The sequence below is a fragment of the Triticum urartu genome, chromosome 2A, assembly GCF_056163025.1.
Source record: "Triticum urartu cultivar PI428250 chromosome 2A, HENAU_Tu73, whole genome shotgun sequence".
Classification (NCBI taxonomy): Eukaryota; Viridiplantae; Streptophyta; class Magnoliopsida; order Poales; family Poaceae; genus Triticum; species Triticum urartu.
Genome location: NC_141874.1, coordinates 541,294,356 through 541,308,111, shown reverse-complemented (window position 1 = coordinate 541,308,111; position 13,756 = coordinate 541,294,356).

The window sequence follows — 13,756 nt, the reverse complement described above, 5'->3', positions numbered from 1 at the left end:
GATCTATGCCAACTCAACAAACACCATCAGAGACTGTCGGATTTCGGGTTCCGGCAGACCCTTGAGGTTCGAACACTGGGGTGCGCGCGGAGATTTCGCCTTCTACCTACCTGCACCCCTCCGCCTCGCTAAGATCTAAGCTATGGAAAGAACAGCACAAGAGACACATGGTTTATACTGGTTCGGGCCACCGTTGTGGTGTAATACCCTACTCCAGTGTGTGGTGTGGTGGATTGCCTCTTGGGCTGATGATGATGAGCAATACAGGGAAGAACAGCCTCGCGAGGGTCCGTTCTTGGCTGAGGGGATGAACTGCTAGGAGGAGTTCAGTCACCCTTCTCTCTCTCTCTCTTCTCGATTCTCTCTTCTTGATTCCGATTTTGATCCCAGCTTGTTTCTGGGTTGGCTGATTCTCGATCCCCCCTACCCTGGGGTGGCTCGTCCTATTTATAGGCAAAGGCCCTAGGCCTCTTCCCAAATATTGAGTGGGAAGGGCGCCAACAATTGGCCATTTTGAAGGGGAACATCTGGTACACTTATCCTGACTAAAGTTGGTCCTCTCCTGCCAAAGGCTCTGGTGGTGACGCTGGCTTGGGCTCCACAGTGACTTCCTCCCTGCCATTGGGCTGGTCTTGGTCTCGTTGCACCGAAACAGGTGCCTTTGCTTGATGCTCTCGCCTGCGCTTGCTCCCTTTGCACCAAAGAAGAAAGGAGGACACTGCGCGGGCTGGCGCCTGCCTGGCACCCTTGGTCGTCATGGCTTGCGTCACGGGCACCTCGTGAGGTACCCCGCCTTGATCTCTCCGCCTCCTTGCGAGCCAGCCTGATGAGGCCGTGCCTGAGGAAGCTCTGTGTCGTCCGCCCCGCGAGGCTTGACCCCTCGCGAGGGTCTTGGGTCTATGTTGATGAAGATGGGCCATGCTGGGCCCCTCCTTGAGCCACGCCGCAGGCAGGCAAGTCTGGGGACCCCCGTTCCCAGAACGCCGACAGTAGCCCCCGGGCCCAAGGCGCGCCTGGACATGGCCGTGCAGGGAGGCGAAAGGGCAAGTGCGAAGCATCGCGGGCCCTAACAGCCTGCGGCCTTGGGCGCCGCGTGGTGGTTGATTGGACGTGGGCGTCTCCACTTCCCCATGGCGCCTCGGCAACTGCACGGATTGGACAAGTCCCTGCATGCAAAGCGGGTCATGATTACCTGCGATCGTGGGGGCCGACGGTTGGCCCTCGCTGGTTATAAGTACGGATCGGCGTGTGCCCTTCCAGTTCATTCCCCCTTGCTTCTCCTTCTTCTTCATGGCCCCGTCGAGGAGGTTCTCGGCCGCAGAGAAGGGGAAGGCTCGCCAGGTTGAGCCTGCCTCTCCCCCGCCCAAGCGCGGTCGAGGGCGCCCTCGCAAACATCCTGTGGCCACCACGGCATCTCCCCGCGGCCGTGGAGACGATTTCCAGCACGGTGACGGGCGGACTGCTGCGGCCGGGGGGCGCGCTTCGATCGCGCGTTACCCTAGGCCGTGCTTTCGCACTGCAGAGGTGCTGCCGGAGTTCGTTGTGTGGTCGGCGGAGCCGACTAGCACCCGGCTTCAACTTCCTCGCTTCCTCCTCGGCGAGCTCCCGGCTGGCGCCCCGGGCGGCCTCTGGCTTCAGGCAGACGGCTGCTGCAGCCGGGCCTCATGGGCTTCACTGGAGGTCTCCGCAGCCGGGAGCCCGGCCTTGACCCGCGGTTGGCAGACGTTTGCCCGCGTGCGTGGCCTGAGCCGTCGGTGCACCCTGCACTTCAAGTTTGACGGTGATGCCACCCTCTACGTGAGGGTGTTTGGGGAAGATGGTCGCCGCACAGGGTGCTGCCCTGAGGACGACGACCGCGGCCGGGAACCCAGCCCCAGCGATGATGGAGAGGACAGCGCTCGCGTGATTGGCGGCGCTCAGGGTTCCCCAAGCTTCACCGGTTCTTCTTCAGGCGGCGACTCTTCTAGCGGTGGCCGCGGTCAGCCTCCATGCCGTCGTACCTGCTTGGGAGGTGGTAGCGTGTCTGCCCGCCGTCGCGCTTCAGTGAAGCGCGAGAGGGAGTCTGCCTGAGCCCCGAAGGCAGCTCGAGTCTTCCCTGCAGGCCGGTGTGAGGCGAGCTGCGCCTGATTTGTTCTTTCTTTTCCTTTTTCCTGCGTAAAAAGACAGTAGCGTGGAGCCCCGCGGGGGCGTGTTTGGGTTATTGCTGTTAATCATCGCTTTGCTTCCGTTATCGTGCCTTCCGGCTACATGCCCGCGCGTGGATAGTTCCCGGCCCCAGCCGTGGGGGGCGACCGACCCAGGCCCTGTGTTCGTGTCGCGGTGCCCGTGGGGCACGAACTGGAGGGGTGCTCCTGTAATGGACCCAGGTCGCGAAACCTTTGATCGACTAGGACAGGAACACTCGGGAGGGCGCTTGGCCGCCCCCCTCGCGAGGCCTTGCATAAGATAAATCGAGGCAGGAGAGTGAAAAGTCGAAGAACCACGAGCCAAAGACGGCAACAGCTTCAATAAAACTTCGAATGAGAATGAACAAGCCTACTGCGGAAAGAAAATGAAAAAGCCGCGTCCGGCACCTAATCTAGTCTTCGACGTCTTCTCACCAGCGCAGAGCTAAGTGCTGCCACTGGGCGTGGGAGGGAGCCCCAGGGCCTGAGGCCGGCGCTCCTGAGACTCCGGGGCGTGTACAGCTCCAACTCATTATTACGTGAGAGTGTCACGGGCGGCGAGCTTCACAGGCGTTGGCCTTCTTCACAGGCTCTGGGCCTTTCTTGGGGGAAGCAGGCTTCACGGGCATTTGCCCTCTTCACAGGCTCCGGGCCCTTTCCAAAACGCGACAGCTTCACAGGCATTCGCCTTCTTCACAGGCTCTAGGCCTTTTCCAAAACGCGACAGCTTCACAGGCATTCGCCTTCTTCACAGGCTCTGGGCCTTTTCCAAAATGCGACAGCTTCACAGGCATTCGCCTTCTTCACAGGCTCTGGGCCTTTTCCAAAACACGACAGCTTCACAGGCATTCGCCTTCTTCACAGGCTCTGGGCCTTTTCCAAAACGCGACAGCTTCACAGGCATTCGCATTCTTCACAGGCTCTGGGCCTTTTCCAAAAAGGATAATCTTCACAGGCATTCGCCTTCTTCACAGGCTCTGGGCCTTTTTAGGGGTAGAACCTCCGGAGGTGCTGGATGTTCCATGCGTTCTAGACCGGCACCCCCTCCTGAGTCTCCAAGCGTGCGGAGCCGGGCCTAGAAACATGAACAACCTTGAATGGGCCCTCCCACATGGGAGAGAGCTTGTGCAGTCCCTCCCTGGAGAGAACCCGCCTGAGCACGAGGTCTCCTACCTCGAGAGTTTTGGGGCGGATGTTGCGGCAGTGATATCGTCGCAGTGCTTGTTGGTACCTCGCCGCTCGCAGCGCGGCTTCTCGGCGACGTTCCTCCCCCAACATGAGGTCCATCCCCCGCATGGCGTCCTGCTGCGCCTCGTCGAACGCCAGGACCCGCGCGGAGCAACGTCTGACCTCGTGAGGGAGGACCGCTTCGGCTCCGTAGACCAGGAAGAACGGGGTCTCTCCAGTCGGCTTGGTCGCGGTTGTGCGGATGGACCACAACACGGACTGAAGCTCGTCGTACCAACCTCTGCCGCAGGCCTCCAGCTTCTTCTTGAACGTCCTAGTCTTGAGGCCCCTCAGGACCTCCGCGTTGGCTCGCTCGGCCTGGCCGTTGCCTCGGGGGTGCGCCACCGAAGCGTAGCATATCTGCGTTCCAAGGTTAGCACAATATGTTTTGAAGAGGTTACTGGTGAACTGCGAACTGTTGTCTGTGATGATGCGGTTCGGCACCCCGAACCGGCTCACGATGCCCCTGATGAACTTGACCGTGGAACCCGCGAGGATGGTGCGGACAGCCTCTACTTCAGCCCACTTGGTGAACTTGTCCACGGTGACGTAGAGGTAGCGGTAGCCCCCTGGAGCCCGAGGAAACGGGCCCAGGATGTCCAGCCCCCAGACTACGAATGGCCACGAAAGGGGTATATTCTACAGGCCTCCTGCCGGCTGATGGATTTGCTTGGCGTGGAACTGGCAGGCCTCACAAGCTTTCACCAGTTCGACGATGTCATTGAGTGCGGCGGGCCAATAAAACCTACTGCGGAACGCCTTGCCGACGAGGGTCCGTGATGATGAATGATGTCCACAGTCTCCACCGTGTATATCTTCCAGCAGTTCCTTTCCTTGCTCCCTGGAGATGCAGCGCAAGGATACATCGTTTGGTCGCTTCCGGTAGAGCTCTCCATCCTTGATGCAGTATGCCGTGGCCTGCCGTGCCACACGCTCCGCTTCCTCCTCCTTCTCCGGCAGGGTCCCTTGTGTTAAGTAACTCCGGAGCTCCGTGATCCAGCACCCCTCCTGAGGTTCCATCGTCAGGAGCAGGCATGCTCCTGAGGCCGGGCCACAGACCGGGGCTCCAGAGGCAGGTGGCTGGGGGAGCTCCCCCCGAGGCTGAGCCGTGTTTGACAATGACGGCGGGGCTGAGGGCTTGAAGAGCCGCTCCTCGAAGATGCTAGGCTCCTGAGGTAACCACCTGGACGCCCGTTTGGCGATGTCGTCAGCCTCCTGATTAGTGCCACGGGGCACATGCTGCAACTCCAACCCCCAGAACTGCTTCTCCATCCTGCGGACCTCCACAAGGTAGGCTTCCATGTGCTCATATTTCGGCTCATACACCTTGTTGGAGAAATTGACAAGGAGCTGCGAATCGCCCTTGATGGTGAGGCGTTTCACCCCCAGGGCAGCTGCGGCCTTCAAGCCCGCTATTAAACCTTCATACTCCGCTATGTTGGTGGAGACCTTTTCACCTTGCTGGAAACAGAGCTGTACAGCGTAGTAGAGCTTGTCCTGAGTGGGCGATATAAGCACCGCCCCAGCCCCAGCGCCATGCCTAGAGAACGCCCCATCGAAGTACATGACCCAGCCTTCTGGCGCCTTGCTTCTCGGGGAGAGGGACCGATCCTCGTCGGCCTTGAGGCCTGGTGCCTCCGTCCATTCTGCCACAAACTCCGCTAATGCTGCTCCCTTGATGACTCTGGTCGTGCTGAATTCGAGCTGAAACGCTTGCAGTTCTATGTTCCACTCAGCGACCCTTCCAGCTGAGTTAGGGCTCCTGAGCACTCTCTCCAGGGGGTATGACGAGACGACCTTGATGGGGTGACCCTGAAAATAGTGCCGCAGCTTGCGCGAGGTCACCAGTAGCGCGAGGAGGAGCTTCTGAGGCATGGGGTACCGTGCCCTCGCGTCCCGCAACACCGTGCTGACGAAGTACACTGGGTGCTCAACGAGGTTGGGTGCGTCAGCGCTGGTGGCGCCCTCCGGAGACCATGGCGCCTCCTGAGGCGATGAGGCCTCCTGAGGCTGGCCATCTGGGAGAGGGGCCTCTTCCGCCTCTGGTGCACTCCTCTGCGGCGGCTGATCCTCCTCAACCGTGTTGGCGGTTTCTGTGGGCCTTCCTTGTTCCTGTTTTGCCTTGTGCCGGGCTGCTGCTGTGGTTTTGATTCGACGCTCCTCCCTAACCGCTACCAGGGCTGCGCTAGCGGAGTAGGGAGTGGCGGTAAGGTAAAGCACCAAGGGCTCTTGAGGGCGTGGGGCCACCATGACCGGAGGGCTGGTCAGGTATCTCTTGAGATCCTGGAACGCCTTGTGGGCCTCTTTAGTCCATTCAAAGGGCCCCCTTTTCTTCATTAGCTGGAAGAAGGGCAGCGCTCGCTCCCCCAACTTGGAGATGAAGCGCCCTAGCGTGATCACGCGCCCAGTGAGCTTCTGCATTTCTTTGAGGGTCTTTGGTGGGCTCATGTCCTCGACCACCTTGACTTTTTCCGGGTTAGCCTCGATGCCTCGGTGGGACACGAGGAAACCCAAGAGCTTGCCCGAGGGGACTCCGAACACACACTTCTCTGGGTTGAGCCGCAGGTTCACTGCGTTGAAGCTCGCGAAGGTTTCCTCCAGGTCTTGTATCAGGGTCTTGGCCTCCCGAGACTTCACCACAATGTCATCGACATAAGCCTCAACATTCTTCCCGAGCTGCGGGCCCAAGGTGATGTGCATCAGCCGCTGAAAGGTCGCCCCTGCGTTTCGCAGCCCGAATGGCATGCACGTGTAGCAGTACACCCCACACGGGGTTAGGAAGGCTGTCTTTTCGACGTCTTCTACCGCCATCTTATCTGGTGATACCCAGAGAAGGCATCCAAGAAGCATAGCAGGTCGCATTCTGCGGTGGAATCGACGATCTGGTCGATGCGGGGGAGCGGGAATGGATCTTGCGGGCATGCCTTGTTGAGGTTGGTGAAGTCGACACACATGCGCTCCTTCCCTCCCTTCTTTGGCACAACGACAGGGTTGGCCAACCAATCCGGGTATCGGACATCGCGAATGACCCCAGCGGCTTCTAGTTTGCGGGTCTCTTGGACGATGAAGGCCTGCTTTTCTGTGGACTGCCGCCTTGCCTTCTGCTTCACAGGGCGCACGTTGGGGCACACGTTGAGGTGATGCTCGATTACGCTCCTAGGGATCCCCACTAACTGGTCAGGCTCCCAAGCGAATACCTTCTTGTTTGCGCACAGGAACCTGACCAGGGCCTCCTCCTGCTTGGGCTCGAGGTTGGCGCCTATGGTGAAAGTGGCATGGGTGGACCCGTCGTCATCGACGGGTATCTGCTTGGTTTCTGCCTTGTCTTGGGTGAACAACTGTTTCTTCTTGGCGGGTGCAGCCCCCTTGGGCTCGGGGGTCTCCGAGTCGGCGGGCTGTGCCGACGCCGCCGTCTTGAAGGCGAGCTTGAGCACTCGCAGCGTGTCTCCGGTGTCCCCATGCACGGTGAGGACACCGCTGCTCCCGGGCATCTTCATGAGGTTGTACGCCGGGTGCGTCGCGGCCATGAACTGGGCCAGCGCTGGGTAGCCGAGGATGGCGTTGTAGGGGAGGCCGATGGGGGCGATGTCGAAGTCGACCAGCTCCGTGCGGAAGTTTTTGTAGGTGCCGAAGGTTACTGGGAGCCGGATCTGTCCCAAGGAGCTGGATGATCCGCCCCCAACGCCTGAGAAGGGCCGGCTGGGTTGCAGCCGTTCCAGGGGTATGCAGAGGAGGTTGAAGGCCTCAACCGAGAGCACGCTGAGGCCCGCACCGCCATCGATGAGAGTTCTGGTGACGGCCACCTGGCAGATGGTGGGGGTGCACAGCATGGGGAGCGCACCCGAGCAGGCTGAGTTGGAGGGGTGGTCCTCCGAGCTGAAGGTCAGGCCGGCCTTGGGCACCGCCCGGTCCGGGAGAGCCCCCTGCCGCGTGGAAGCGGCGCTGACCCGGCGGATGAACGGCTTGATGTGGTGACTTGCAGGCGGTGCCTGCGAGCCGCCCAGGAGGGCCGCGACGACCGGGGGTGTTGGTGTAGCATGGTGGGCAGGGAAGAGGCTGCGGAGCTCTTCCCAAGAGGCCACGGAGGCTGCTGGCAGGTGGAGCAGCCATGCGCGCGGAGCGCCGGTGAGGGCTGTGGGGATCCAGTTGGCCATGACCCTATCGTCACCTCCAGCTTTGAGGATGGCCTCCTCGTACGCCAGCAAGAAGGCCAACGGATCAGTCGCGCCGCTGTAGCGCGGCGGCGCCGTTGGTTGAACTTGTCCGGCCACCGTACCCGTTGCAGGGCTGGGGCCAGGGCTCGGAGCAACCTGGCCCCCGTGCTGGTGCCGGCGGCCGAAGCGGGCGACGCGCTACTCATCGCGAGGCAGGTCGTGGCGGCGGCGGAAGGGAAAACTCCGGTGCACCCCTACCTGGCGCGCCAAATGTCGGATTTCGGGTTCCGGCAGACCATTGAGGTTCGAACACTGGGCTGCGCGCAGAGATTTCACCTTCTACCTACCTGCACCCCTCCGCCTCGCTAAGATCTAAGCTATGGAAAGAACAACACAAGAGACACAGGGTTTATACTGGTTCGGGCCACCGTTGTGGTGTAATACCCTACTCCAGTGTGTGGTGTGGTGGATTGCCTCTTGGGCTGATGATGATGAGCAATACAAGGAAGAACAGCCTCGCGAGGGTCTGTTCTTGGCTGAGGGGATGAACTGCTAGGAGGAGTTCAGTCACCCTTCTCTCTCTCTCTCTCTCTTCTTGATTCTCTCTTCTTGATTCCGATTTCGATCCCAGCTTGTTTCTGGGTTGGCCGATTCTCGATCCCCCCTGCCCTGAGGGTGGCTCGTCCTATTTATAGGCAAAGGCCCTGGGCCTCTTCCCAAATATTGAGTGGGAAGGGCGCCAACAATTGGCCATTTTGAAGGGGAACATCTGGTACACTTATCCTGACTAAAGTTGGTCCTCGCCTACCAAAGGCTCTGGTGGTGACGCTGGCTTGGGCTCCACAATGACTTCCTCCCTGCCGTTGGGATGGTCTTGGTCTCGTTGCACCGAAACAGGTGCCTTTGCTTGATGCTCTCGCTTGCGCTTGTTCCCTTTGCACCAAAGAGGAAAGGAGGACACTGCGCGGGCTGGCGCCCGCATGGCTCCCTTGGTCGTCATGGCTTGCGTCACGGGCAACTCGTGAGGTACCCCGCCTTGATCTCTCCGCCTCCTTGCGAGCCAGCCTGATGAGGCCGTGCCTGAGGAAGCTCTGTGTCATCCGCCCCGCGAGGCTTGACCCCTCGCGAGGGTCTTGGGTCTGTGTTGATGAAGATGGGCCGTGCTGGGCCCCTCCTCGAGCCATGCCATAGGCCGCAGGCAGGCAAGTCTGGGGACCCCGTTCCCAAAACGCCGACAGAGACACCTGTAGAGCATCTTTATAATCACCCAGTTACCTTGTGACGTTTGATAGCACACAAGGTGTTCCTCTGGTATTCGAGAGTTGCATAATCTCATAGTTATAGGAACATGTATAAGTCATGAAGAAAGCGATAGCAGAAAAACTAAACGATCGTTATGCTAACCTAACAAATGGGTCTTGTCCATCACATCATTGTCCAATGATGTAATCCCGTTCATCAAATGACAACACATGTCTATGGTTAGGAAACTTAACCATCTTTGATTAACGAGGTAGTCAAGTAGAGGCATACTAGGGACACTCTGTTTGTCTATGTATTCACACATGTACTAAGTTTTTGGTTAATACAATTCTAGCACGAATAATAAACATTTATCATGATATAAGGAAATATAAATAACAACTTTATTATTGCCTCTAGGGCATATTTCCTTCATTTATGAGCAATGGAAATTCTCTAGTGCTTCACTTATATCTTTGTGAGCACGGTGTGCTTTAGTATTTTTGAAGAAATGCTCTCATGCTTCACTTAGATTTATTTGGGAGTTAGTAATCTTTTGTAATACCCAGATAATTAAGCTATAGTAAATCTCTGCTAAAGATTCCACATCACCTCTGTTACTGTCGCTAATCTCATGTTAGTTCAAAACGATTCGAATTCAAATTTGAATTTTTGACAAACAACTAAAGTTTTCAAACATTAAAACAAAAATGGACGATTAGTGCCAAATATTACATAGGTAATTATTGTGAAGAAAACATTTTTTTAGAAAATGCCTAAATATTTTAAAGTGAATTAAAACGGAAAGGGAAAATAAATAAAAGAAAAAGAATAAAAACAGAAAACAAAACAAATACAAAAAAGGGGAACACCCCTCCCATTGGGCTTCGGCCCACCAGGCCGGCCCAACCGGCCACCCCCACTCCCCATAACCCCCCACACCACCTGGAACCCTAGCCCAACTGCCCCACTTCCCCCACTCCCTCTTGCTCCCCCTCCCGATCCGATCTGGATTGGGGCTGCGACCCTGTCGCCGCTCGACGTCCCGGACGCCGCCGCCTGACACCGTCACCGGACCCTGCCGCTGCCCAGAGCCATCACGACGGCCTGCCTTCCCGCCGGAACGACGTATTCGACCTCCTCCTCAACCCCCGTTGCCCGAACACCTACACCACCCCGTGAGCCCCCCTTCCTCCTTTCCCCGCGGTCACGCCGCTCACGCGCGCGGTCGCCCCGCACGCGCCTTGCTCGCGCACGCCCGCGCTCACGCGTGGACTCGCCTTACTGCTGCTCCCCGTCGCCCTGGGCCTCCAGCATCCTGCCGCTGCTGCAACCGCCGTCCAGCGCGCTCGCCCGAACTTCCCCACAGCTCGCAGCTCGCCGCACCGGCCACGTCCTGCGCTCCCCTGCCCACGGCCGTTCGCACCTCGCCGTGTCGAACTCCCTTCCCCCCATGGTGGCCTGGCCGTGCCCGCGCCATGGCGCTGCTTGGCCGCGCCATTGCCTGCTGCGGTGCTGCTGCCTCCGCCCGTCTCCGTCCGCCTCCGCTCAGGGCCGTGCCCCGCTCCCCGCACCCGCCTCGCCTTCGCCCGGCTGCGCCATCGCCGCCCTCGCGCACGCGTGCCGCCGCCCCTGCGTCGCCTCCACCTGCCATGGCCGGCCAGCGAGCCGCGCCGCCGACCATGCGCCTGGCGCCGGTGCTCCGGCGCACACATGCGCCCGCCCCGTCGCCTCGGGTCCGCCCCGATGGGCGCCTCACCCGCAACGGCGTTCGCACCCGAGCGCCCGAACCCGATAGGCCCCTATGGGCCTATGGCAAACGGGGCCCACGCCCAGAACGAAATTTTTAAAAAATAATTAATTAAAAATAATTAAATATTAATTAATTAAAAAATTAATTAACTTAACAAATCCTGATGAGATTAACCTAATCACTAGTTAACTTAATTAAACCCTGATTAGCCTGATTAGTCAATGACATGCGGACCCCACATGTCAGTTTGACCCAGTCAACACCTCTGTTGACTGCTGATGTCATGCCGACATCATGCTGATGCAGTAATGCTGATTTTGAATTAATTTAGTAATAATAATTTAGAAAATGATTTAAAACTTTAAAAATCAATATAAAATAATCCGTAAATCGGATGGAAAAACTTTGTACATGAAAGTTGCTTAGAACGATGAGACGAATCCGAATACGCAACCCGTTCGTCCGTCACACTTCCCTAGCATAGAGAACACGCAACTTTCCCCCTCCGGTTCATCTGTTCGAAAATGCAAAACACCGGGGATACTTTCTTGGATGTTTCCCCCCTTCGTCGGTATCACCTCCTACCGCGTTAGGGCACACCTAGCACCGTTACTTGTCATTTCATGCATCGATATGCATCTGTTTGCATTGTATTCATTGTTTCTTCCCCCTCTTCTCTCTGGTAGACTACAAGACTGACGCCGGTGCTGGTGCCCCGATCGACTACGTTGTTGACGACCCCTCCTTGCCAGAGCAACCAGGCAAGCCCCCCCTTGATCACCAGATATCGCATATTCTTCTCTCTACTACTTGCATTAGAGTAGTGTAGCATGTTACTGCTTTCCGTCAATCCTATCCTGATGCATAGCCTGTCTTTGCTACTACTGTTGTTACCTTTACCTACAATCCTAAATGCTTAGTATAGGATGCTAGTATTCCATCAGTGGCCCTACACTCTTGTCCGTCTGCCATGCTATACTATCGGGCCATGATCACTCGGGAGGTGATCACGGGTATGTACTTATATACATAATATATGATACCTGTGGTGACTAAAGTCGGGTCGGCTCGTAGAGTACCCACGAGTGATTCACGGATTGGGACCGAAAGGACGTTTGTCCCGATGACCCTCTGAGTGGATCTTTGTGGCAGAGCGACAGGGCAGGTTGAGACCACCTAGGAGAGAGGTGGACCTGGCCCTGGTCGGCGTACGCGGTTACTTCAAAACAACACGCTTAACGAGATCTTGGTATTTGACCTGAGTCTGGCCACTGGCCTATACACACTAACCAACTATGCGGGAACAGTTATGGGCACTCAACGTCGTGGTATCAGCCGAAGCCTTCTTGACATCAGCGACTGAGCGGCACGTGCCGGATTGGGCTGGAATGCCTGCTCTTGTATTAGGGAGGCTAGGTATGCTTCTGACCGCGTTCGCAACATGCAGGTGAGCAATGGGTGATGGGCCCAGACCCCTGGGTGCATATGATTTAGACCGGTGTGCTGACCTCTCTTTTGTGCCTAGGTGGGGCTGCGACCTGTTGATCTTCCGAGGCCGGGCATGACCCAGGAAAGTGTGTTCAGCCAAAGGGGATCGAGCGTGTTGGGAAATGTGGTGCACCCATGCAGGGAAGTTTATCTATTTGAATAGCCGTGTCCCTTTGTAAAAGGACACCCCGGAGTTGTACCTTGACCTTATGACAACTAGAACCAGATACTTAATAAAATACACCCTTCCAAGTGCCATACACAACCCGGTGATCGCTCTCTCACAGGGCGACAAGGAGAGGATCGCCAGGTAGCTTTATGCTATGCGATGATACTTGGTTAACTTACCATCTACTCTCTTCTACTGCTTCAAGATGGAGGCTGCCAGAAGCATAGTCTTCGATAGGACTAGCTATCTCCCTCTTATTCTGGCATTCTACAGTTCAGTCCACATATACTACCCCTTTCATTGATACCAATGCATATGTAGTGTAGTTCTTTGCTTGCGAGTACTTTGGATGAGTACTCACGATTGCTTTGCTCCCCCCTTTTGCCCATTTCTATACCTAGTTGTTGCGACCAGAGGTTGGAGCCCAGCAGCCAGACGCCACCGTCAATGGCGAATCCTACTACACTGGAGGTGCCTACTACTACCACTGGTAGAAAAAGGGCCTATAGTCCCGGTTCGTAAGGGCCTTTAGTCCCGGTTCCGGAACCGGGACTAAAGTGTCAGTACTAATACCTCCCCCCTTTAGTCCCGGTTCAATCCAGAACCGGGACTAAAGGCCCTCCATGTGGGCAGTGCGCAGAGCCCAGTCAGGAGACCCTTTGGTCCCGGTTGGTGGCACCAACCGGGACCAATAGGCATCCACGCGTTAGCACTTCTGTGGCTGGGGTTTTTGTTTTTTTTTTGAAAGGGGGGGGGGGTTGGGGGTTTTGCGGGGTTAATTTAGGTGTTTCATATATTGTGTTAGCTAGTTATAATTAATAGAGAGAAGTGTCCTCTCTTATGTCCGTGCTTGGTCGACGCTACGTACTATACATACGTATATAGAGAGGACTAGACACGCTAGCTAGCTAGTAAGCAAATGAAGGAAACAGAAGATCGTCATGAACATATATGCATATATACAGAGAGAAGTGATATCGACCACCTCTCCTTCTCCAAGAGATTGGTCGAACAACAAGTTCTCGTATATCTATCTGACACTACCGGCTACATATATACAATAATTATCTCTTACAAATATAATCATACGGACTCAGGGTCCACATAGAATTCTCCGTCTTCAGGGATCACATGGTCAAGAAAGAATGCCGCCAATTCCTCTTGAATTGCTCGCATGTGAGCTGGTGCTAGGAGTTCATCCCGCTTTCGAAACATCTAATTTGAAGAAGGGGGTCAATACATATATATATATATATAAATGAATGAAACTCAACACAAATGATGGTAATAAAATAAAATTGTGAATGTTGTTATTTACGTACTTCATATTGTTCGTTAGAGTACCCGCCCCGCTCACAGGTCGTGTGGCGGATGGACTCGCAGATGTAGTATCCACAGAAATCATTCCCTTGTTCCTGCCACAACCACTTTACAAGAAATAGAGGTCAATCAAACTGATAAGCAAGAATGCTAAATGGTATTGATGAAACTAGCGCTTGAATCACTAGGAGATGCGCGGAACATGCTACTATAGTACTTACTTTTGGGTGTCTAAATT